Source organism: Anolis carolinensis, chromosome 3 (assembly GCF_035594765.1).
Source record: "Anolis carolinensis isolate JA03-04 chromosome 3, rAnoCar3.1.pri, whole genome shotgun sequence".
Classification (NCBI taxonomy): Eukaryota; Metazoa; Chordata; class Lepidosauria; order Squamata; family Dactyloidae; genus Anolis; species Anolis carolinensis.
The window spans coordinates 216,378,741-216,405,565 of NC_085843.1; the positions used below are offsets into that span (position 1 = coordinate 216,378,741).

At 42.0% G+C, this 26,825-nt stretch overlaps 1 pseudogene; it reads right to left on the minus strand.

Annotated features, from left to right (window-relative positions):
- Window positions 1–699: 699 nt before the first annotated feature.
- On the minus strand, window positions 700–22,280 carry LOC100567191 (signal recognition particle subunit SRP54-like; annotated as a pseudogene).
- Window positions 22,281–26,825: the final 4,545 nt, after the last annotated feature.

The window sequence follows — 26,825 nt, forward strand, 5'->3', positions numbered from 1 at the left end:
TGACTCTTGGGGGTGTCACATGATACAATGCTTCTCAAAATTTAGAAATAGAAAAAGACTCTTTGCTCATAGAAAACCTCGGGGTAATGTCATCTTTCCCCTCTGCTAGTTTTGTAATGCAGTTCCATTTCCAACCTGCTCGCCCTTGAAATGCCACAGTCCATATGTTTCATCACTTCCGCTTTGGGTTGTTTTGATGTTGGTCTATATGGTTGCTAAGGATCTAATGCTATATTCAGGTACTTAGAATTAAGCCCAATGGAGAAAGGTACACTTTGACTGGCATGGATGAGGGGAACATTTGTTTTTCTGTGTTGTTTTGGGCCAGGGACTGGTGCTAGCTTTTGGCAGCAGAACATGGAGGGTGTGATTTCCCACACATACATGCACAGATATGCAACCAGCACCCCTAATCCAAGGAATCCCCAAATCTCTGGCAGAAATAAAAAGGATCTTCTGCAACAGATTTACCACTTAATCACATGGGTATTCACAAGCATCATAGGATGCTTACAGCACTGCTGATCTATGGAACCCCATGCCGCCCATCACACGACACACACTCACTTTCGATGGGGCTTCGTAGATCAATTGTATTGTAAGCATCTTGCAATGTGCAGACTAGAACACCAGATGCTTCCCACGTTCCATAGGAAGCAACGGGGACAGCACAAGACGAAGCTGTACTATGACGCTTTCCTACATGTGATGGGGAAGCATCACTGTGGGCGATGCCAGGTGTGGGGTGATGGGATTGCCCTGCTGCCCCATAGGTTTTCCACAGAGACTGGTGAACGCGCTCTCACCGCTGCCCTTCATCAATGTGATGAGGTTTCTAGTAAGAAAAAAACTAGGTGGTTTGTTGTGGTTGGGATAAGACTGAATCAACCATATTGATCAACCATATTTGACTGAATCAACCATATTGGATTTTTGGCTTAATGAAACTATCTTCCCCCCTTTGCTCTCTCTCTTATGAAAATGAGAAATAACTAGAAATAACATCATACAAAAGCTGACTGGCACAATCTGGGGATCACAACCAGACACAGAGAAGACATCTGCCCTTGTGCTTTGCTACTCTGCTCCTGAAAAGGCATGCCCAGTGTGGAATACATCTCACCACATTAAAACAGTGAATGTGGCTCTTAATGAGACATGTCGCATCATCACAGGATGTCTACGCCCCACACCACTGGAGAAATTATACTGTTTAGCCAGCATTGAACCATCTGACATCCACCAGGAAGTAGCAGCCAGCAATGAAAGGACCAAGGCATTGATATCTCCATGCTATCCCCTGTTCGGGTGTCAGCCAGCACGCCGACGTCAAGAAATAGTTTTCTAAGATCTACAGAGATACTCTCAAGAACACCTCAGCAAGTGAGAGTCCAAAAGTGGCAGGCTAAAACCCAAAACCCTAATCAGTGGCTGAGGCCAGATGAGAGACTTTCGTCTGGGCACACAGAAGACTGGGCGACTTGGAAGGCACTGAACAGACTGTGCTCTGGCACCACGAGATACAGAGCCAACCTTAAGAAATGGGCTACAAAGTGGAGTCCACAACATACGAGTGTGGAGAGGAGCAAACCACAGACCACCTATTACAATGCAGCCTGAGTCCTGAGCCCTCATGCACAATGGAGGACCTTCTTACAGCAACACCAGAGGCACTCCAAGTGGCCAGCTACTGGTCAAAGGACGTTTAGTATAATGCCAAGTAGTAGTTGTTGTTTTTGTTTAAAAAAAAATTGTGTTTTCAAATACGTTACAACCTGTACCCTTGGTTTGCTTCTGACACGATAAATAAACTGTTAAAAAGAAAGGTTGCCTTATATTTTCTCTTTCTTTGCCTGTTATAGCGATATGAACAAATATCCTGCCAACCTCTTCCTCCTTTGTGCTTTTCAATTACATTTTGCAACACCTGAAATGTGTTTCTTCTCAGTGAGCAGCAAACATTGATCCTGTGCAGTGGGCCCTCCCTGATCCCTGGTCCCTGGATCCATGGCTTCAACCTCCTGTGCACTGTTGCATCCTGTAAGGCTGGGGTTAATCATTATCATCTTAAATCGCTGAATAATCACATTTGATATTGAGGCAAGAAGCCTGTAGCAATGATCTAAAAATTAGAATTAGAAGGCTAAAAAAGCCAATCAATTTTAACAGGTCTTGTATTTTAGGATGATATTTTGGTTGCTTAAGTTTTAAAAAGTTTTTTAGATTTATTATTTTGTTGAATGTGTTTCCTCTGATGCCTTGTTGCACGGTTTTCTTCCTGGCAATTGAATGTTTTGCCTTACATGTTGGAAACTGCCCCGAGTCTCTTCGGTGAGACAGGGCAGTATACAAATAAAGTTCATTTATTTATTTATAATTAGAAGACTGGAAAAGATGCCTTCTTTGTGTTAGATACTGTATGACCCCCATATTTGAAGGGGATGCATTCCTGAACTTACTGCAGAAACAAGAAGCCATGGATTGAAACCCTATTGAAATGAACCTCTGGAAATTACTATGGAATCTCATTGGAAGATCTATAACAATTCCTAACAGTTGGTAAACCGGCAGGGATTTCTGGGAGTTGAAGTCCAAAACACCTGGAGGACCAAAGGTTGGTAACTACTGATAGAAGATATCTCTCTAGGAATTTGCCAGGTCATCCAATACAACTTTATAGTTACTTTCAGTAGAAGCACACATCAGAGGTATGGAGATCTTAGAAAATTTCTAGAAAGGACAAATTTTGTCAGATTTTGGTAGGTGAAACTGAAGGTACTGATCCTGAGGTTATCAGCATCATATTGAACTCTGAGGTTCTTTCTACACTGCTACATAATCCAGATTATCTGCTTTGAACTGGATTATCTGAGTGTATGCTGCAAGAAGATCCAACCAGTCCATACTCCAGGAAATAATGCCCGGCTGCTCTTTGGAGGGAAGGATATTAGAGGCAAAGATGAAGTACTTTGGCCACATAATGAGAAGACAGGAAAGCTTGAAGAAGAGAATGATGCTGGGGAAAATGGGAGGAAAAAGGAAGAGGGGCTGACCAAGGGCAAGATGGACGGATGGTATTCTTGAAGGGACTGGCTTGACCTTGAAGGAGCTGGGGGTGGCCACAGCCGACAGGGAGCTCTGACGTGGGCTGCCATATATATCAGTTCAAAGCAGATAATCTGGATTTTATATGGCAGTGTAGAAGGGGCCTGAGTTCCCAACAGCCTTTGAGCACACATTTTAGGACAATGGTTTAAAGAGCATAGACCTTGTTGTACCCTCCAACTGTCCTAATTTGGCACTATCCCACTTTTTCAGCTGCTTTTTAAAATGCTTGCTTCTTTTTCTATTTGTCCTCAGCTAACTTCAGTTGTGGCAGACTGAATCCAAAGTGCAAAAATAGCTTGAAATCAATTAACCGGGGGAGGATTGGAGGGGCAGAATCTTGCCCTTCCTAGTGAATCAAGCAAAATCAAATTGCTTTAGCCTCTCCAAGCTTATGCAATCTTCCCCACTGATAATCTTTACCATCTTGACTGCACTATGACATTGCTTGGCTACACATGTCATGATTTTCATCTGTGAAATATTGGAGGACAAGCCTTGTTATAGCAGGAAGCCCAAAAACAGGATAAATGTCAGTTCCTCAAAAGCAGAGTTCAGCAAGGGCTTCAATCTTTCCCTGCAAAGAGCCCGGCAGTTTCAGAATTGTTCCAGCCATTTGCTCATGAACAACCATGAGGTATCTACTCAAAACTGCATGGACCTGGAGTCCAAACAAACACAGCTCTTTCTTGAAATATTTAACAAGAGTTCAAGATCTTAGCTCTTGCATTCTTCACAAATGCAAGCTCCTGCGATGATCATCGCTTGGTGCTCTAGCCAGGGGTCAGGACTCATGTTTCAGGAGTTGAAATAGTAAACAAGTTTGGCTCTGTGTGCAGCCCTTCGTGGCGGGGCCCAGCCAAGAGATCCTGGCATCCGTCCATCGTGTTGTGAGCAATGCCAAAATCTGGAGTCAGTGTTGCCAAGTGCCTGTTCTTTCCACTGAACCAATCAGATGCCTTCTTTCCGCTCTCCCAGCAGCACGAAAGCAACCTTGTGGGGAGCTGCTGGCGCCTTCCCAACTGCTGAGCTGGCTAAATAAAACTTAGTCAATACAGAGGAGTCACTGGAGGCTCCTAGGAAAGCTACAGGAACAACCTTTCTGGGAACGAAGCTGGTTTTTTCCCTAAGTAATCTACTCAGTGGGTTTTATTCGGCTCAATAATTTTCAGCTCAATAGAATGATCTTCAGAATAGGGGCCAAGGTATACCACCTCCATTCTCACATGGGCAACATGCTGTCTTCTGTTCTCTAATGTTTAAAATCAATCATTCTATCATCGGTGGTGGTTACTAGCCATATGGTGATGGCCATATGTTGCCTCTTAGATCAGTGTGTTTCAGAATAAAGTCAACCCTCCACATTCTCTGGAGTTAGGGGCACAGGACCTCCAGAAAAGTGAAAAAATACAAATAATGAAGTTGCGATTTTTTTAACCTGAGGGACATCTCAGAGGACCTCATCACACTAGAGCAGTGGTTCTCAACCTGTGAGTCCCCAGGTGTTTTGACCTACAACTCCCAGAACTCCCAGCCCATTTACCGGCTGTTAGGATTTCTGGAAATTGAAGGCCAAAACATCTGGGGACCCACAGGTTGAGAACCACTGCACTAGAGCATGGACCCACTTTAAATCCAGTTTTGGTTACAAGTTGACTTAGTCCTTCTACCTCTACCTTAATACCCAGCCTCTGCACTTTATTACTCGCCCCTTTTACCAGTGACTTTGCAATATATTACACGTGCCCTATTTTTGCCCTGCCTCCAGCTCTGAACACACTCAGCTATTGGTTATTGGTTGTTGTTGAGTAATGTTTTAATGATATCTTGTATGTTTTAATTTGTTAATTCATTGTAATTGAAATTTATATTATGTTGATATATTTTATTGCTGTCTTACTGGGCATGTTTCCCATGTAAGCCGCCCTGAGTCCCTTCAGGGAGATGGGGCGGGATATAAGAATGAAGTATTATTATTATTATTATTATTATTATTATTATTATTATTATTATTATTATTTCTAGAGAATTCTGGGACTTGTAGTTAAGTGTAGGGGCCTTTAAATTGCTCAGCCAGACAGGTCCTGGGCCTCACTAAACTACAAACCCCAGAATTCTGCAGGAGGCAAAAACTGGATCTAAAGTGGATCCATGCTCTGGTGTGATGAGTCTCTCTTGGTCCTCCAGAGTGATTCGATGGTCCACTTATGCTACATCATACCTACAGATTCTAATAGAGGTGTTCTCTCTCGGTTCCCCCGTATGATTCTGTTAAATTTCCAGCAGAAGTTGATCACAGAATTGCACTGGAGGATCTAGATATTAGCAGAGAACATATTAATCAATTGTGTGAATAATTAGATTTTCAAAAGCCAAATCCACAAATGCGGAAGGCTGACTGTACTAGCTATTGGGGAGCAAAAGTTGTGTGCATAACATGATTCAGAAGCATTTCATTTTCTACTGTAGGAATCAGGACATGGGGGAAGTTACTTTGACTGAAGCATGGTCTTCGGCCAGAGAGTTGTAGTTCAGCATCACCTCCTGCCAATCTGCATTGCACATTTATATCAGTTTCATATCACTTTAATTGTTGTAGTTCCTTCCTAGAGAATCTTGAGATTGTCAGTTTGGGACTCAAAGCAACTATTTATTCCAAAGCTTGCATAAAGAATTGTTTTGAACCTTAGCTCCAAGAATGGCCCCAGGGGTTCTGGAAGATTCAGCCTAAAATATGTCACATTCCCAAGCTAAGTGTCAAACACACAGAATAAATTAAATTTCAGTCATATTTATGACACACTGTATTCTGTCTTTAAGTGCTTCTGTTGCCACCATCTCCTCTCCCTTCCCCAATTTGTTTTTGGTGCTGTCTGCTGGTGAAAGGATTTTTTTGAGACACTTTCACTGTCACATGCTTTTCTTCCATCCACTGTCCTCCTGCTGCGCTAATGGCAGATTAGAGGTTGTGAGCTGGACCTGAACTCTGTATGGCCTCAGCAATATGGAAAATAAATAGGAAAGGGAAGGATGGAGAAAGGGCTGGTTTAAAAGCAAGCTTCTAACTGAATGGTTTATTCCCACAAAACCTCTGCTTTGGTTTTTCCCAAAAGCCATTTTTGTAAGAGACAGCATATGGATACACTTTGTGGGCTGTCAGCCGCTGGCAACACATTCACATTTCTAGTGAAGCTTTCAGAGATAATTTTCTTTGCTCATGAGAGAAAGTGCCTCTATGAGGTGAATATACAGGATCTTCATCATGGAAAGAAGTGACAAGTGGAGTGCCGCAGGGTTCCGTCCTGGGCCCGGTTGTGTTCAACATCTTTATTAACGACTTAGATGAAGGGTTAGAAGGCACGATCATCAAGTTTGCAGATGACACCAAACTGGGAGGGATAGCTAACACTCCAGAAGACAGGAGCAGAATTCAAAACGATCTTGACAGACTAGAGAGATGGGCCGAAACTAACAAAATGAAGTTCAACAGGGACAAATGCAAGATACTTCACTTCGGCAGAAAAAATGGAAATCAAAGATACAGAATGGGGGACGCCTGGCTTGACAGCAGTGTGTGCGAAAAAGACCTTGGAGTCCTCGTGGAAAACAAGTTAAACATGAGCCTACAATGTGATGCGGCAGCTAAAAAAGCCAATGGGATTTTGGCCTGCATCAATAGGGGAATAGCGTCTAGATCCAGGGAAGTCATGCCCCCCCTCTATTCTGCCTTGGTCAGACCGCACCTGGAATACTGTGTCCAATTTTGGGCACTGCAGTTGAAGGGAGATGTTGACAAGCTGGAAAGCATCCAGAGGAGGGCGACTAAAATGATTAAGGGTCAGGAGAACAAGCCCTATGAGGAGAGGCTTGAAGAGCTGGGCATGTTTAGCCTGCAGAAGAGAAGGCTGAGAGGAGACATGATAGCCATGTACAAATACGTGAGGGGAAGTCATAGGGAGGAGGGAGCAAGCTTATTTTCTGCTGCCCTGCAGACTAGGACACGGAACAATGGCTTCAAACTACAGGAAAGGAGATTCCACCTGAACATCAGGAAGAACTTCCTCACTGTGAGGGCTGTTCGGCAGTGGAACTCTCTGCCCCGGACTGTGGTGGAGGCTCCTTCTTTGGAGGCTTTTAAGCAGAGGCTGGATGGCCATCTGTCGGGGGTGCTTTGAATGCGATTTCCTGCTTCTTAGCGGGGGGTTGGATTAGATGGCTCATGAGGTCTCTTCCAACTCTACTATTCTATGATTCTATGATTCTATGAAATGTGGCGGTTCTAGAACTACACTAGGAGAGAGGGAAAACAGCAATAACCAGAGGGGCAAACCTTGTATTTCATTAATAATAATGATGATGATGATGATGATGATGATGATGATGATAATAATACCTTTATTTTTATAACTCCTCGAGGGGACTCAGGGCGGCTTACATGTGGAACAACAAATACACAAAATATAAAATGAAATAAAATACATAACAACCGAAATTAAAAACTATAGATACTGGTAATTAAAACCACAGAAGAAGTATCAGATAGACAGACTTGAAATCCAGAGTGTTAAATAAAATCCATTTAAGAATGGATACATCCTAGGTTCTCAGTGAGGAGGCAATTACCTCTGGCCATTTATTTGGGGTATTGTATGGTGCTGGAGGAAAATTCTGAGGATGCCTTGGACTGCAAGAAGATCCAACCAGTCCATCCTCCAGGAAATAATGCCCGACTGCTCACTGGAGGGAAGGATATTAGAGGCAAAGATGAAGTACTTTGGCCACATCATGAGAAGACAGAAAAGCTTAGGAAATAGAATGATGCTGGAGAAAATGGAAGGAAAAAAGGAAGAGGGGCCAACCAAGGGCAAATTGGCTGGATGATATCCTTGAAGTGACTGGCTTGACCTTGAAAGATCTGGGGGTGACGACAGCCCATAGGGAGCTCTGGCATGGGCTGGTTCATGAGGTCACAAGGAGTCAGAAGCGACTGAATGAATAAACAATGGCTATACCTGAATTCAACCTAATGATTTTCCACTTCATCAAACAAAGGCAAAGAAGCATCTTCTCCTTGCTTCTCTGTGCTGCTGACACTGAGTCCCCTGGAGCCCATCACATGACACAGGGCTATGTAAAGGCAGTGGAGAGAAATGGAGCCCAGAGAAGCTGGTTGTACACCACACTCCTCATACAAAAAAAGGCAAATGGGCAGAAAAGGAAACAGGTGACAGTGGGGAAACATCATGGTAAGGCAGAGGATTGACCCCGACAGACCCTGATGGACTCAGATGGTTGGGAAAACAACTGCCCCATGACTCCCTGCTGTCCCCTGATTTGCAAAGGGCCATCTGATAAGGTCCAACAGGTTCAACAAAGAGTCCAGTGAAATCTGGTAGAGTCTAGTACTGGGGTTCTATGAAATTCAGTAGTTTTCAACTATAATAAGCTTTTGGAAAGGGCCAGTTTTTAATTTAATGTGATGCCTATTCTGCATTCAAATAGTAGTTAAAAAGATTTTTGGGTTTGATCAAAATATCTGATTGTGCAATATACTTTCAGATGATTTTGGTATCTAATTTAAATAAAAAATAAACTATATATTAAATATATATTAAACATTTATGGACTGTATATTCACTGGGCAAGACGGCCGACAGGAAGCTCTGGCGTGGGCTGACCCATGCGGTCATGAAGAGTCAGAAGTGACTGAACAAATAAATGACAACAACAACAACACATTCACTGGAGGATATGTATTGGCCGTACCTTACACCATTTTGTGTTGTTTGGTTTTTTGAATACCCATTAAAACAATTCTGTCTTTTCTTTGAATTCAGTTTGAGGTTTCTTGCAAGGCTCGTCCCATGCATCATCATGGAGCCGGGGCCTAATTCTGTAACAAGATTCTCAAAACTGAATTTCAATGTTCTGGGTCAACCCAGGTTTTGGCTTTATGTAAATGTCTATTGTTTTGTTCATAAAGACTTCAAAAATCCCCCATCCCAAAGGGATTATGGTGTTCTTCCCTTCACAAGAACATCCGATCTGACTGTCAGCATCTTGATTTCCCACCTTTGTCAGAAAGGAAACCCATTTCTCAGCAGCCTCTGAGAAAGGGATACCTTTTTGACACCATGTTTATATGACCTTTGAAACTTCAAACCTATTTAACCATCAAGAAAGGCATTTATTCCTGAGAATATATTTAAAATTTCTTTTGGCACACTTGACAGTATTCTGTGTCTTCCTGCATATATTGTGTTTTGGTTCACCAATATTTTGCTTGGCGCTTGGTTGCTCAGTGTTTTTCCTCGCCTCCACTTCCCAACAGCGTTTGTACAATTCAGTCTCATCTGTGAGAAAGGCACAGTTCCTGAAACCACAAAGTCCAAAACTACAGCCATCTGAGTTTGTACGTATCAATAAACCTGATCTAGCAGCACTCATCTCTACCCAGCTAATAGGTTTAATCACATTTGAAAACCAAGCCACCCCAAATATGTTATGTAGGCTATATCCAGAATTTCATAATATTCCAAAATCGCCATGTGCTGCCTGAAATAGTGACAATTTTGCATTTTGATGGTTCAGTGTGCACACATTTTGTTTCATGCACAATGTTGCTAAAAACATGATATAAAATTACCTTCATGCTATAGATAAGAAGTGTATGTGATCTTAAAAGCATTTCATGCTTAGACTTGGATCGTATCTCCAAGATATACATCTATAATGAGACATCTCATTATGGATGTGTATATACAAACATAGATCTTCCAAAAACGGAACTAATCTAAAATAGTTCTGATCCTAGGCATTTCAAACAAGTGATACTCAAAGGAATTGCTCAAAGTAATATAGTGTTGGGAAATTGTATTTTCCAGCCAGTTACTATGAAAATTGTAGTTGAACTCCAAAGAAAGGAAGGATCTTAAGGAGTTGAAGGCAGGCAGGCAGGCAAAAATAGGCAGTTTAACCCTTAAGCCTTGTCTCCATTCTGCTACTGAAAAAAAAAAGTGAAAAAATGAAAAGAAGCATATAATTAACAGCAGCAAAAACAACAATAACAATAATAATCTTTTTTTATATCCCTCTTTTCTTCCTCACGGAACCCAAAGCAGCTTACAACATATTAAAATCACATAAACAACAATCAGAGTACATCGATAATAGAAGCATAATAGGAGAAACAGATTAAGAAAAACAACTACAGTATACATTCAAGAAAGCCATGATCTGCATACAACCTCATTGCCATCTTGTTTTTTATGAGGAAAGAAATGAAGGGCGGAAGATAACTGGAGGTAAAGCATGGTTAACCATGAATGACATTTTTCTATAAATATGGCCTTGCTTGTAAATGTCAAATTGTCACACCAGACTTGTTTCAAGAATGACAAGCATGTGGGATCACCAAGAACAGTGTATCAAGGGGGATACATGTATAAATATACACTGAATGAAATTTGCCATGGAAACCGAAGATTATGAGCCTTTCCACTGGGGAGAGTAATTTCCATTGAAATCAAGACCTATTTAAACAAGAATTTTAAAAAATGCTTCAGGGAAAAATTATTATTTATCGTATCAGAAGTGAATTGAGGGTACAATTGTAATGTATTTAAAAACACAAAGTTAAAAACTTGGCATTATACTAAATGTCCTTTGATCAGTAGCTGGCCACTTGGGACTGAGTGCCTCTGGTGTGGCTGTAAGAAGGTCCTCCATTGTGCATGTGCTAGGGCTCAGACTGCATTGCAGTAGGTGGTCTGTGGTTTGCTCTTCTCCACACACGTATGCCGTGGACTCCACTTTGTGGCCCCATTTCTTAAGCTTGGCTCTGCATCTTGTGGTGCCTGAGTACAGTCTGTTCAGCACCTTCTAAGTCACCTAGTCTTCTATGTTCCCAGGTGGGAGCTTCTCATTCGGTATCAGCTATGGCTTGAGGTTCTGGGTTTTAGCCTGCCACTTTTGGACTCTCGCTTGCTGAGGTGTTCCTGCGAGTATCTCTGTAGACCTTAGAAAGCTATTTCTTGATTTAAGGCATTGGCGTGCTGGCTGATATCCAAACAGGGGATGAGCCAGAAATGTCACTGCCTTGGTCCTTTCATTATTGGTTGCTATTTCCCAGCGGATGTCAGGTGGTGCAATACAGTATAATTTTTCCATTGGTGTGGGCCGTAGACATCCTATGATAATACGGCTTGTCTCATTAAGAGCCGCATCCACTGTTTTAACGTAGTGAGATGTGTTCCACACTGGGCATGCGTACTCAACAGCAGAGTAGCAAAGCACAAGAGCAGATGTCTTACTGTATCTGTGTATGATTCCTCAGGTTGTGCCAGTCAGCTTTTGTATGATATTATTTCTAGCACTCACTTTTTGTTTGATATTCAAGCAGTGTTTTTTGTAGATCAGAGCACGGTCCAGGGTAATTCCCAAGTATTTTGATGTGCTGCAATGCTCTAGTGGGATTCCTTCCCAGGTAATCCTCAGGGAAAAAATAAGACCAGCAATTTTTCAAGTAGATGAATGGGAGAAATTGTCTGTGTTTGGGTGTCTTGGTGTTGTTGTTTTTTTCTTCCCTTGAGGGAGGACTCTCTAAAACCTGTTTGAAATACTAAATGGATTATCTTAGATAATAACCCAGAGCTTTTCAAACTGTGTGTTGGCTGAGTGTGTAGGTATGTCACACAAATGTAACGAAAAACCTCTGAGTTTATGTGAAATAAGGAATAAATAATATATGTTGTGTCCCTCATACAATTCATTATTACGATTCATGCACGTGTCCCTATCTCTTATGAGGTGTAATTTCTGGTTTTCTAGTAAAACTGAATTATTGTGTTGCAAAATGATGTATGTCTAAAAAGTATGTCACCAACATTAAATGATTGAAAAGCTCTGAACTGACTCATTTTAATGGTTTATTTACTCAACTATTTTGTAACATAGAGATAGGGGGTTGTGCCATACTTTGCACAATTGACACAAGGGTTCAACTAGTTCATTCATAAGGATTGTAACAGAGAGACCATTTTCCTACCATTTTTTTCCATCATGTCAAAGGCAATTTTTCAATTTTCAGAAAGAGAAGGTCTACAACTGAGCCAATGTTGGGCATGCCTACTGCTGTGCTGTTTCCAAGCATATGCTGTGGCATCACTAGGGGGTAGGTGCAAACTGCTTTGGTGACACCATCAAAGGAAGTGACACCAAAATGTTTATTTTAAAAATGTGTAGTGTTTCAGCAGAAATGTATTAATTTTATATTAAAATAGCTTTGTAGTTAGATATAACCACAAAAACATTGTTAGTAAGTCCAACTTACATGTAATGCAACATACCTACTCAATGCTAATTAATGTCTTGATCCTTCCAATGCACATGCAATCTGGTCAGAGCGGTCATTATCATCTAAGTATAATAACACTTCAAATGGTTTTATCTACATGTGCCATAATTTTCTTTTGCTTCTGGTTTTTAATGATCCCTGATTTTGCCCAATTTCCTGGTATTTTAGCAACAATATGGTCAGAGGCGGTCCAACCATAAGGCGAAATAAGCATTTGCCTGTGGCGCCATCGTCCCGGGGGCACCATCGTCCTGGGAGGAGGGCACCACTCTCCACCTCCTTCTCTTTCGGGCCTTCCAGCGGCCGCGCTGGGCCTTCCGGCCAGTGCAGACCCACCTTTGCACCACGCAAGCCCACCTTTGGGGCCTTCAGAGATTGTGAGGTCTGTAGGAACTTGGAAGCTAGGTATGTGGGGTTTATATATCTGTAGAAGGTCCAGGGTGGGAGAAAGAACTTTTCTTTGAAGCAGGTGTGAATGTTGTAATTAATCACCTTGATTAGCATTTAATGGCCCTGTGGCTTCAGGGCCTGGCTTCTTCTTGCCTGGGAGAATCTTTTTTTGGGAGGAGTTAGCTGTCCCTGATTGTTTACTGTCTGGATTTCTTCTGTTTTCAGAGTGTTGTTCTTTATTTATTGTCCTGATTTTAGAGTGTTTTTTTAATACTGAGGGCTATTTGGGTTATCTAAGTCCACACTGCCCTATATCCCTGTTCAATGTTTAGTGCTAAATTTGCAAATATAGTAATTCCTACATAACATTACCATGTATTGAACTGCTTTTTCTATTGATTTGTTGTAAAACATGATGTTTTGGTGCTTAATTTTTAAAATCATAATGTAATTTGATGTTTTATAGGCTTTTCCTTTATACTTCCTTATTATCCAACATTTTCGCTTATCCAACGCTTTTATTTTTCAGTGATTGGTTTGGGGGGGCGCCAAAATTCTGTTCGCCTACACTTGAAAAATACCTAGGGCCGGCTCTGAATATGGTCATATGATCTGGTATGGGAAGAGATCCATGAGGTGACACCATGAGTTATCATACTAGATGACACCAAACTCATGATGGCACAGAACATGTAAGGGGACCATATATCAAACCCTCGATTTTGTGCTCGCCTTTTCATGCTATGTCCAAGAATCAAGATATCTATTCTGACAGAGTGTGAATGCATGATGGAGGTGGCAGCAAGGACAAAAAGAGACAGGAGCAGGAACATAAATCAATCGCTGACAAAACTGCCTATTGAGCTAAAGTCCTTGTGCTCGATGTACATAACGGTTAATGATAAGGACAAAACATGACTCTAAATGCTAAAACAAACAAGCCAGTCATCTTTTTTCTGCACTTTTAGAGCTGTCGTTTTCCCTCCTTGGTGACAGTCTTAGTGGTGGTGCTCACATGCATGGACGTCATTTGATTTCTCACAAAGACCATTCTGTCCACTACAAACATGTGAATACACTCCACTGGGTTTCATTGTGTTTGAGCTGAAACTGAATATTCTGCTTATAGTCTGTATACAAGTCCCTGATGACTACAAAAGCTAATGATGCACCTCTGAATTGACCAGTGCTGATTTCATTGCCTTGCGTTTTTGCACATGCCTGCCTACCCTGTAATTTCTTAATAGCCCCACCATTAGGTCATGATGCTTGCTGTGTATTTTATCAATGTTATTTGACTGTTATTGTTTTAATTACATATGTTGTCATCGTATTGGTTTATTTGGTGATCGGTCTTGGTTTCCATGTGAACCGCTCCGAGTCCCCTCGGGAAGATGGAAGAGGGTTATAAATAAAGTATTATTATTATTATTGACACAACGACGTTGTATGACACAGCAAACAAGATAGATATGCTGGATTTCATTTTACAAAATCACAAGTCGAACACTTCCCAAGTGTCTAGGACTGTGTGATGTATTTTCGGATGATGCGTGCAGATCCCAGTAAGGTGGCCTTTTGCAGTTGGCAGATCGTAATTTTGTCAATGTCTATTGTTTCCAAATGCCGGCTGAGATCTTTTGGCACGGCACCCAGTGTGCCCATCACCACCGGGACCACCTGCACTGGTTTCTGCCAGAGTCTTTGAAGTTCAATCTTGAGGTCCTGATAGCGGCTGAGTTTTTCTTGTTGTTTTTCATCAATGCGACTGTCACCTGGGATGGCAACATCAATGATCCAAACCTTGTTCTTTTCCACAACTGTGATGTCTGGTGTGTTGTGTTCCAGAACTTTGTCAGTCTGGATTCGGAAGTCCCACAGTATCTTTGCGTGTTCATTTTCCACAACCTTTGCAGGTTTGTGATCCCACCAGTTCTTTACTGCAGGGAGGTGGTACTTGAGGCATAAGTTCCAATGAATCATTTGGGCCACATAGTTGTGCCTCTGTTTGTAGTCTGTCTGTGCAATATTATTATTATTATTATTATTATTATTATTATTATTATTATTATTTCATATTGCCAGTATTGCAAGCATTTTGAAGGGTACATCTACCCTGTAAATTTATGCAGTTTGATACCAATTTAGCTGCCATGGCTCATTATTATGGAATCTTGGCGGCTGCATGGACATCATTTGATTTCCCACAAAGATCATTCTGTCCACCACAAATACGTGAATACACTCCACTAGGTTTCATTGAGCTGAAACTAAATATTCTGCCTATGGTCTGTATATAAGACCCTAATTATTACAACAGCTAATTGTCCCTACCAAATACTGAATCTGATGCTTTTTAAGTTTCCATAGTCAGACAGGAACTGTTGTCCATGTTCACAGAATATAAAGCCTTAAGAACCATGCTTATTTTAGCATTTCATTTCAGAAGCAGAAACATATACCAGTTTTTCCCCTGGATGTAAGTTGTCTTCACACATGGAGTGAGAAGTCATGTCTTCTGAACTGGGCATTTGTAACTTTTGGACTAAGGTGTGATCTTTGTTCTTCGGCCTTATTTCTGCTCTCATTTTAACACAGAACTTTTTTAAAAAGATGTCAGCACAATTGAGATCTCAGCTGCTAAGACTATTTGACCAACAGGAGAAATTTCAAAGCAGGGTTTGAGGGAGGAGGCAACTGAAGGGAGTCCAAACCTGTTCTTATCAAGAATGAGATACAAGAACTTTTATCTGACTGTGAAGAAAATTGCTAAATGGGTAAGCAACACTATTGGCAGAATATCAAGGCTTAGGGGGTAATCTTTGTTCAAATAATTAAAAGTCATAAAAGTGTACAGTTTTCAGGACCCCTAAGGAACATGTTCAAATGCAGAACGGGAGAAACTTTAGCCTTGGGGGAGGGGGTCTTCCCCAGGATGGAGATGAGGCAATTTCTTTTCTCCATGCAGAGTTGAAGTGCTGTTTTTTAAAGACCTGCCATTGACACTGACTGATAGAGATTTTTTATAAAATCCTTATAGGCATATCTCACCTAACAAAGCCTCTGACAAAGCAGATCCTTTTAACAATGTATTATACTGGCCTAGCTGCAAAGAGCCTTAGCATTGGGGAGATGGTCAAGAAATAATGCATTGCGGCATAAGGCTGGAGCAGTATGTCTGCAATAGACAATACAATGAAGCTTGAAATAGGGCCACATCAGCCTTATGGTTGTCTTCAAATGGCCATTTGTAGTTGTAAGACTGTATAAATATAATTACGTTGCCCTGGCTTTGAACGTCTCATGAGCCACATGAAATGGCATGGAGGGAAAGAACTTGAGGGCTGTTATTGTAGGTCTGAAGCTGCTTATCCCTCCACATTTGCTGGGGTTAGCAGCACAGGACCCCATGAAAGTGAAAAACTACAAACAGAATTTTATACCTTCTTTTTTTTTTTACAGTTTTCCAAGTCAGTTTATTAAGGCTTTTATTTTACAAGTTATTAAATCCCGTCATGGCTTTTATGTTTCCAGCAGCACCTTGTTGAAATTGCCCCTTACTTTACTTACTTAGGCGATCCCTCGTCGTTCGAGGACGATAGTCTTCCAACCTTGGTATCTTGGGTGTGTGTTCTTAGGTGGCTGAAGAGACCGATTCTTGACCCGCATATTCTCCCACAGTGAGGACATTGGTTTCCAGGTGGAAGGCGGTCCCGGTCGGGGTTGGCTTGATGCTCCTTCCTCTTGGCACGTTTCTCCCTTAAGCCCTCCGTTCGTGCCTCTTCGAACTCCACAGCACTGCTGGTTACAGCTGACCTCCAGTTAGAGCGCTCAAGGGCCAGGGCTTCCCAGTTCTCAGTGTCTATGCCACAGTTTTTAAGGTTGGCTTTGAGCCCATCTTTAAATCTCTTTTCCTGCCCACCAACATTCCGTTTCCCATTCTTGAGTTCGGAGTAGAGGAGCTGCTTTGGGAGACGGTGATCAGGCATTCGGACAACGTGGCCAGTCCAGCGGAGTTGATGGCGTAGGAGCATCGCTTCAATGCTGGTGGTCTTTGCTTCCTCAAGCACGCTGGCATTTGTCCACCTGTCTTCCCAAGAGATTTGCAGGATTTTCCTGAGGCAACGCTGATGGAAACGCTCCAGGAGTTTGGTGTGACGTCTGTAGACAGTCCACGTTTCGCAGGTGTAGAGCAGGGTTGGGAGGACAATGGCTTTATAAACAAGCACCTTGGTATCTCTACGGATGTCCCGGTCATCAAACACTCTCTGCTTCATACGGAAAAATGCTGCACTTGCAGAGCTCAGGCGGTGTTGTATTTCAGTGTCGATGTTGACTTTTGTGGAGAGGTGGCTGCCAAGGTAGCGGAAATGGTCAACGTTTTCTAATGTTACACCGTTAAGCTGTATTCCTGGCTTTGCAGAGGGATTAGCTGGTGCCTGTTGGAAGAGCACTTTGGTTTTCTCAATGTTCAGTGAGAGGCCGAGCTTCTCGTATGCTTCTGCAAAGGTGTTTAGAGTGGCTTGTAGGTCTTCTTCTGAATGCGCACAGACTACGTTGTCATCAGCATATTGGAGTTCTATAACAGATGTTGTGGTGACCTTGGTTTTGGCTCTCAGTCTGCTGAGGTTAAATAGCTTGCCATCTGTCCGATAGATGATTTCCACTCCGGTGGGAAGCTTCCCATCAACAAGGTGCAGAATCATAGTGATGAAGATGGAGAATAAGGTGGGGGCAATAACACATCCCTGCTTGACACCTGATTCCACCTTAAATGGGTCACTTTGGGAGCCGTTGCTGTCCAAGACTGTTGCCATCATGTCATCATGGAGGAGCCGCAGGATGTTCACAAATTTGTCAGGGCACCCGATTTTTTGGAGGATGGTCCAGAGAGCGCTGCGATTCACTGTGTCGAATGCCTTTGCAAGGTCAATGAATGCCATGTACAGAGGTTGGTTTTGTTCCCTGCATTTTTCTTGGAGCTGTCGAGCAGTGAAGATCATGTCCACTGTTCCTCTGGAGGGGCGGAAGCCATTCTGGGATTCTGGGAGGGTATCTTCTGAGACAGGGAGAAGGCGGTTTGCAAGGATTCTTGCAAGGATTTTCCCAGCGGAGGTTGAAATTGCCCCATCATTGACTGCAATCCTGCCATGCCACCCATGTGGTGAAGAACTCTGGGATCCATCGTCTTTGCCATCTGTTGGTTTAGTTTTGCCATCTGGGATGGGTTTATGTTTTTTGACATATCACCACTTTTGAATAGTCCTTCAACACCTCCCATCTTTTTCACCATTTGTGCAAATTTTGTGTATTGTGTGTGTGTTTTTTGTGTATGTGTGTGTGTGTCAGGAGCAACCGGAGTTGCTTTTGGAGTGAGAGAATTGGCCGTCTGCAAGGACGTTGCCCAGGGGACGCCTGGATGTTTTGATGTTTTACCATCCTTGTGGGAGGCTTCTCTCATGTCCTCGCATGGAGCTGGAGCTAATAGAGGGAGCTCATCCACGCTTTCCCCGAGTGGGATTCGAACCTGGCAGCCTTCAGGTCAGCAACCCAACCTTCAAGTCACAAGGCTTTTATCCCCTAGGCCATCGGAGGCTCCTGTGTATTGTGTTAGTGGTACTGAACATTCCTAGTTGAGATGCCAAAACCTCTTGCTACTCTTTGGATTCTTCCAGGTTGTTTGCTGAAAACTTTGGCCCCATCTGTACTATCTAGTTCTTGATCATTCATACTGTCCATTATTGTCATCAGTTTCCTTAGCCTTGCCATTGATTCCTGTTCGTTGCCTTTGCTCATAAAATCTGTTCCAAAACCAGGAATCATACCCAATATTTGACTGAAGGGTCCCATTTTCATGATCTTTCATGAACTGTCCATACATGTCTTTTCAAAGTAAATTGACCATGTTTCAGTTTGTCTATGAGAGCTTCATTGTAATCTAACTTCAATTCATTTACTTTATCTATCAATCCTTTAATATCTCCCATACCAAGAAATTTGCTGATAAAGGGCTGTTTTAAATGGTTCAAAGCCATCTATGAGTTCACCATTACCAATGAAAATAATTAGACTTTAGTGGCAGCAACTGCACTGAGTGCCCCACCTCCTTTTTCATGACCATACAATTTTGTCACAATCACAGAAGCGACATCAATGTTGTCTTTGAATGCCTTTTCTTGAGCTTCACAGGATTGACCAATAGAGGCATCCATCACATAAATAATATTGTCTTCCAACATTTCTTCAAAAAGAGAGTTTTCCTGTTTGTGACGACCACTTGTATCAACAATTATTATTTCAAAGTTTTCATTCTTAGATTTCACCTTCTTTAGGAATTCTAAGGGTCCTTCCACACATGACTAAAACTCGTGCCAAAATGGGTTAAAGTAATCCACTTCAGCATGGGTTCTAGTCCACACTCTCTTCCCACAACCCTGGGATTTTCCTCCTAGAGTGGCTGCATGCTATCCTGATTGAAATCGGGATAACATGAAGCCACCCTGAAGTCCCCGATTTACCCCTTAAAACTTGCTTTTCAAAGTCCCTGGCAGCCGTGAAGCCTCTCCTCACGTCTTCCTGGCTTTAGAGGAGATGGGAGGGATGAGGAGGAAAGTCCCCCCAGGAGCCCAAAGGTGCGAAATGGCTGTGGGGACTCACCCCTGGGAAAGCTGTGATGCGTCCTGGAAGTCGGTCCCCACAGGTCCAATACCTCATTAGAACTAATGAGGTATTTAATTAATACAGAATAAACCAAGGAAACCTTGGTTTATTCCATATTAATTTGCTTTTACTGGAGGTGTTGTTTGGACTCCGGTAAAATCCCAGACAGGTCCCGCATTTTGGGCCTGTCTGGATGGCCCTAAGTCCTCTAACACAACTGTATGGACACGTTCTGTGTGGTCACCTAACTACAGATTTGCACTGGAGGACCTAGGAATGTCTAGAGATAAAATTTTAATGAAATCATAAAATCTACAAAAGTCAAACCCACATCTGGAGGGCTGACTTTTTATTCAGGTTTCAAAATTTGTGGTAAGAAGGGTAGCAATTTTGTTTTTCCTTGGATTACTTTTCCATTTTAGGGCATTAAGCATAAGTAAAGGTTTTCCCCTGACATTAAGTCTAGTTGTGGGGATTGGTGCTCATCTCCATTTCTAAGCTGAAGAGCCGGTGTTGTCTATAGACTCCTCCAAGGTCATGTGGCCAGCATGACTGCATGGAGTACTGTTACATTCTCGCTGGAGCAGTACCTATTGATCTACTCACATTTGCATGTTTTCAAACTGCTAAGTTGGCAGAAACTGGGGCTAACAGCAGGAGCTCACACCGCTCCCTGGGTTCAAACCACCAATCTTTTGGTCAACTAATTCAGCAGCTCACCAGCTTAACCCACTGCACCAACAAGAGCTCTATCCTGATTTTGTTTGCTAATCTTGCAAGCTTGTCAGGAGAACATATGTGAAACCAAGGATAGGATAGGCTACCAGCTGATAATTTTAATAATTATTATTTTCCTGAGAGAAATGCACACATCACCTTTTGATTGTTTAAACAAATCATATTGGTTTGTTTTAAAACTGCCTAGGTTTATCTTTCAGCAATAAATGGCTTAACTGCCAACCAGCTGTCCTTCTGCTTGTCAGCTATTTTTTTCCCCCAGCAAAGTCCTATCTGCCTTCACATTTACTTGAGTGGAATTTGCAGAAAGGATCCAGAGCAGCCAGAGTATGAGTGAATGTATCTAGCCAATACATACTGTGCTATTTGTTCATATTTACCGACCATTAATACAGAATGAGTCAATATTTAACCATTCTATTTATACAGATAGTTAAAAGTATGCAAGCTATGTCTTTTGCTAATCCTTCAGTAAGTATATAAGAGTGGCCACTTACATATTTCCATGTTACAGATAGTGAGCTAAGTAAATTAATGATCAAAAGGAAGGGGTTTTAATTTGGGATTTCTCTCCCTTGCATATTTGTGTTTTGATCACATCACAACTTGAGAATCTGAGGTGTATTGTCGAAGGCTTTCATGTCTGGAATCACTGGGTTGCTGTGAGTCTTTTGGGCTGTATAGCCATGTTCCAGAAACTTTCTCTCTTGACATTTTGCCCACATCTGTGGCAGGCATCCTCAGAGGTTGTGAAGTAACCTCTGAGGATGTCTACCACAGATGTGGGTGAAACATCAGGAGAGAATTATTCTGGAACATGGCCATACAGCCCGGAAAACACACAACAACCCAGGAATAGGTGGATTTGCCATTCCCGGCAGGTTGGGGGGGGGGGGGGGGCAAACTGCTACAACCTCTCCTAGCTTATTCCATATTAATGGCTTTTGTCATCTCAACTACATTCAAATGTTACTAGGCCACACAACATTTCCTCTGTGAAATATTGATGAGTAAGATCTACATGCCCTAAAGCAGGGGTCCACAAACTAAAGCCCACGGGCCAGATATGACCCGCCAAGGTCATTTACCTGGAATGGAATTAGATCAGAGCACACTAGCAGACCCCATGCTTTATGTGTCTTTCAAGCCTATTTTGGGGGCCCCTAAAGTCCTCCACCTCAATACATTGGCTTTTTTAAAATCCAGCTATGTTAAGGGTATGCAGGCAATTTCAATATGTCAGCTCTGCCAGACTATTTCAGATCCAGGGGAGGCCAAGTTGTTTTTCCAAAATTGTTTTCTAGTTTCCTGGATTTATAAACAGGAGAACCAGGTTTTTAAGCTGCTGAAAGAGCATTGACTTGGTGTCCAAAGTATTTTCAGTTGTATGATTATCTAAAAGCACTCCTGCAGCTATTTTGGGGCAAAGATGTCTGATGGTGGGCCTGTTGTAGGTATTCCTTCTGTCCTCTGTGCTTCCCTGATCCCAAGCTGCTGTCATTTCAACTTCTAATTGGCAAATGAAAAAAACTTCTAGCTGCAAAGCAACTGCACAGCGTCACAGGTAATTCCAGTCACTAATAGGGTTTTCACTTCTTAAATAACTGTTTTCTTTCTCTTTGAATATCCGTTTTGCAAAACGTCCAGAATGCACACAATATGAAAAGTTTTATAATTGCACAATGCCTCTTAATTTTCTTTATTAATGTTTTAAGTGTTTGTCAGGCCAGTGCTTGTAAACTTGGAAAGGGCAAAGGTAATTAACTGCAAAGCTTCAGTCTCATGAGATTCTAAACTTTCAAAGTTATGTAATTTTTCCAGAGAAAAAAACAAAATACAGGGGTAGGCATGGGTGAAGAGGGGGAATGCACAGGTTGGGAGGAGTCCCAGGAGCTGGGGTAACCTAAAAGCAGTTTCATCTTTCTAAATTAATTTGCAGAATGGATTTGTGTGATGAGAACAGTAAGGGCGCTTCCACACAGGTCAGCAATGCGCGCCAAATCAGGTTTTTAAAACTTACTTTGCCGTGCATTTCTGTCCCCACAACTCACCCAAAACCTGGGCTTCCCCAAGGAGGATGACCCGGATCTAATGGCGTATTTAATTAATTTGGAATAACAGGTTATTCTGAATTAATTCGTTTTTACCAGGGGTGTCGTTTGGATGCCCCCAGTAAAAACCCAGACAGGTCCTGGTATGTGGACCTGTCTGGATGGGCCCTAAGTCTCTAGGTGTGCTCCACTCCCAAATAAGATGGGTTAGCAATGCCAGAACCCATTTATAGAGCCTAGAGTGATAAAGGCCCATAAGAACAAAGGGTGGGAAACGTAGCAAAATAGTTCTCTCCTAAAGCTCCAGAATAGGAATGTGCAAAGGACTTCCCATCCCCATTGTCCCAAGTGAGATTGCCAGTGGCTACTATGTCAGAAATCAGGTTTTGAGCCACAATTAAATTCTAACACCTCATTTTTTTTCTCCAAAGCTTAAATAACAAGCTCATTTTGTTCACATAGCTTTGATTTAAATGAACGCAAAACAGGCATCCTGGATGAACCCCCTTCTGTTTATGCAGTTGCATTAGTGCCCCAGGTGTATTGGGTTGCAGCTGCCCTCATCCCCAGCTCACAATTGCTGTCTGGGGATGATAGTCACTGCAGTGCAACACATCTGAAGGGAACTGGATTTAGGAAGATTTAAGAATGGGGTTTTGAGCGGACTCTTCAAATCACACATTAAATATGTGAAAGGCATTGGGCAGGGGCTTTATTCATAGAGGCATGCATGTTCTGTGCTACCAAATGTAGCATTAAGGACCATATCACATTGGATATAATCCGTTTATATCAGTATACATCCCATTTTTTTTGGGACTGGATGCATACTGTATTGAGACGGGATACATACTCTCATCATGACACTTGATTATTACGTTACTTATGATTTGAAAATACAGTAAGAGTCTCGCTTATCCAACATAAATGGGTCGACAGAATGTTCGATAAGGGAAAAAGTTGGATAATAAGAAGGGATTAAGGAAATACCTATTAAACGTCAAATTACATTATGATTTTACAAATTAAGCACCTAAACATCATGTTTTACAACAAATCGACAGAAAAAGAAGTTCAATACACAGTAACGTTATGTAGTAATTACTGTACTTACGAATTTAGCACCAAAACATCGCAATGTATTGAAAGCATTGACTACAAAAACATTGTCTTCTAAAAAAAATGACAACTAATAAATATAGAATTGCTGCCTAGAGAAAAGCTGTGGATCTGGGCGGGAGACAGACTGCATTGGATAATACAGAACGTTGGATGAGTGAAGGTTGGATAAGCAAGATTCTACTGTACTGCGCTTTTTGACTCATCACACCACAGAAGGCTCATCCTCCCAATCCATTCAAAACACCCCTAGATCAATCTATGACCTTTTAAAAAGTTTTTTCCCCTAAGATTGCACAGTGATGTAGCTTCGAAGTCCCTAACTACTACTAATTAAAGTTCTTTTAAATATTAACATTCTGCAATAAAGGGAAGAACTTGAACAGATTTCGGTAAAAACATTTAAAAAAAATAATGAGATAAAATGGCAATTAGTGATTTCAGTAATCCTGGAGATCTTTCCCCCGTGACATCCAAAACAGAAATGGCAGCTGCTTCCATCATGAAAAGTCTGTGGTCATGAGACTCTGCCCATGCATGACAAGTCATATCATTGCTGATGAGGTGCATACAAATTTTCCTATCACACACAAAAACTTTGCTTCAGCAATGGAAGAATGTGTAGTATTTCAAAAAAATACATTTAGAATTCCGTCTGCAAATAATCCTTTTCTGCGACGCTTTGGAGACAGATTCCGATTGAATGCTAACAGAATGGGGCAAACGTCATGTGATGGGACCCGTATGAAATCATTATCAAACAGTCTCAGAAATGGAGCATTTCCTAATTGCTAAGGTCCTAAGAAATGTAGTAAGGTGAAGGCAATGGACAGAGGAAAGTTCTGTGTACATCTCCATGTATGCAACTATATTGCCTCCCATTTTTCTCTTTACAACCTGCTCTGCAAGAAGGAGTCACTGCTGGTCCAGGCAATGAAAGGCAGTCGCAAAAGACCAGAACGGCAACTCATCTGTTCCCAGCTTCTGTTTGCAAGCTGTAATTGTGCACCTCAGGTGATGGCTCCACATCACTCCGCTCCGCCTCTCAGGTGAGCAATTAGGATTGCTCCAGTCTAAGCTGGGAAAAGGCAGAGGCGAGGGATTTCTGTGGTCAAGCAGGAGTCTAGCAAACACTCGCCCCATCTATATAATTAAAGCTGTGACTCAGGAGGGGTTGGAACACCATGGTTTTTCCCCAGGGAGGCTTTTGTGGAGCCTTTTCAAATTGGAAAGCAGCAGGAGTGGGCGAGAAAAGGCTGCAATATTGTTTTATTAGTCAGGCTGTTTAACCAGAGACTCACAACAGATGTGTCAGTTCACAGAGAGAGGGAAATTTCATCAAGAGTCTTGGAAACGTTTATAAGCCCTTTTAAAAAAAATACATACAAGACTATATGTTCTGTCCATTAATCTACCTGTCTTTACCATCATTCTTAACAGCCACTTCTCTCCTTTTCTCTCTCATATACAGATGCACATAAAAGTAGTGTATTGGAAGAGAATTTGTTCTCTGCACGCTTTGTGTAGGGGCTTGAGCATTGAACTATGGATGCCAGGGTTCAAATTCGAACTTGGGCATGGAAACCCACTGATGACCTCATCATAAAAGGCTAAAATTGACAGTATACACCAGTTTAGCCAAAGTCACCCACAGAGCCCACTGGCTCCCATCAAACTACGCCGGCAGAGCTCTGTGGATGAAGTAGGGTGGAGCTGGGCATGCCGCCACTGTGGTAACATGGGAATCTTCCCATGTTGCCATTGGAATAAATGGGGGAAGTCGAGCAATCAACGCTTCCCCCCATCAAATTACCCTTTACTGGTGCTGGACAATGCGAGGGTCCAGCACTGGGTTCCCCATGCTGTTCGATGACTCCAGCAGCCGTGTGACAAGGTTGCAAGTGACTTTGGACAAGTCACACACTCTCTACCTCAGAGGAAGGCAAGGGCAAGCCCCCTCTGAACATATTCTGCCTATAAAAGCCTGTGATAGCCAATAAAAGTCATTTGGATATCTCTCATTTAAAGGATCACTGTAAGTCAGTGGTTCTCAACCTTCCTAATGCCATGACCCCTTGATAAAGATCTTCATGTTGTGGTGACCCCCAACCATAACATTATTTTCATTGCTACTTCATAACTGTAATTTTGCTACTGTTACAAATCGTAATGTAGATATCTGACATGCAGGATATATTTTCATTCACTGGACCAAATTTGGCACAAATATCTGAAATGCCCAAATTTGAATACCAGTGGGGTTGAGGGGGATTGGTTTTGTCATTAGGAGTTGTAATTGCTGGGATTTATAGTACACCTGCAATCAAAGAGCATTCGGAACTCCACCAAACGATAGAATTCAACCAAACTTGGCACACAGAATTCCCATGACCAACAGAAAATACTGGAAGGGTTTGGTGGGCATTGACATTGAGTTTTGGAGTTGTAGTTCACCTACATCCAGAGAGCTCAAACAATGATGTATCTGGATCAAACGTGGCACGAATACTCAATATGCCCAAATGCAAATGTGTTTTCTGATGATTTTTGGCAACCCCTCTGACACCCCCTCGTGACCCCCCCCAGGTGTCTCGACCCCCAGGTTGAGAAACGCTACTGTAAGTCAAAGATGACTTGACAGCAGTTAACAACAAAATCAGAAATTACTTAAAGGCACACAGCAACAACACAACAAGTTCGAGGCTAGCAGGGGCTCCACTTGCATTTATGAGGTCTCTTGTCTCTCACACACAAACACTACGCCTTGACTATCCAAAGCCTAGACAGTATATTAAAGAAGAATTGACATAATAACATACTGCAGCCTTTCATAACTGAGCATGATAGGATGATGCCCCGGATCCCATTGGTCAGTTGTGGATTTCCTTAGCATATTATTATATTCGTTCGTCTTAAAAGTTTAGGTTGGTTCCAAGCCCTGCCTAGGACAAGATTTAATATTTCCCATCATCCTCCAAGCTCCTGACACAACTTCATTCCAGGGCAGCATGGGACATTTTTAAATGATAAGTGTTGGATCCCAAATTTAGAAGCCTCCTACTAGAAGAAGCGGAGTATCGAGGTTGCCAACAATTGCTCAAGAATGCCCTGATGCTGATACTAGCAATGTACTGGAGTAACTATGAATTTTAAATAGTATGAATATTTAAATTTTCCCCCCTAAAATTCTCCTACTAGCATTACTGAAACAAGGACTTCTTTCTTTCTTTGTCTTTTCACTTTTTTACGTTAGTTGTTTTCTAGACTTTTTTTAAAAAAAGCTTACTCAGGAATCTACACTGTGGTATAGTCTTCCCAGATTTGTGAATGCTTCAGCAACTTTGTAAAAAAAAACTCCCTCTGTCATGTTAAATTGATGTAGCTGTTCAAGTTATTTCTCATAAATG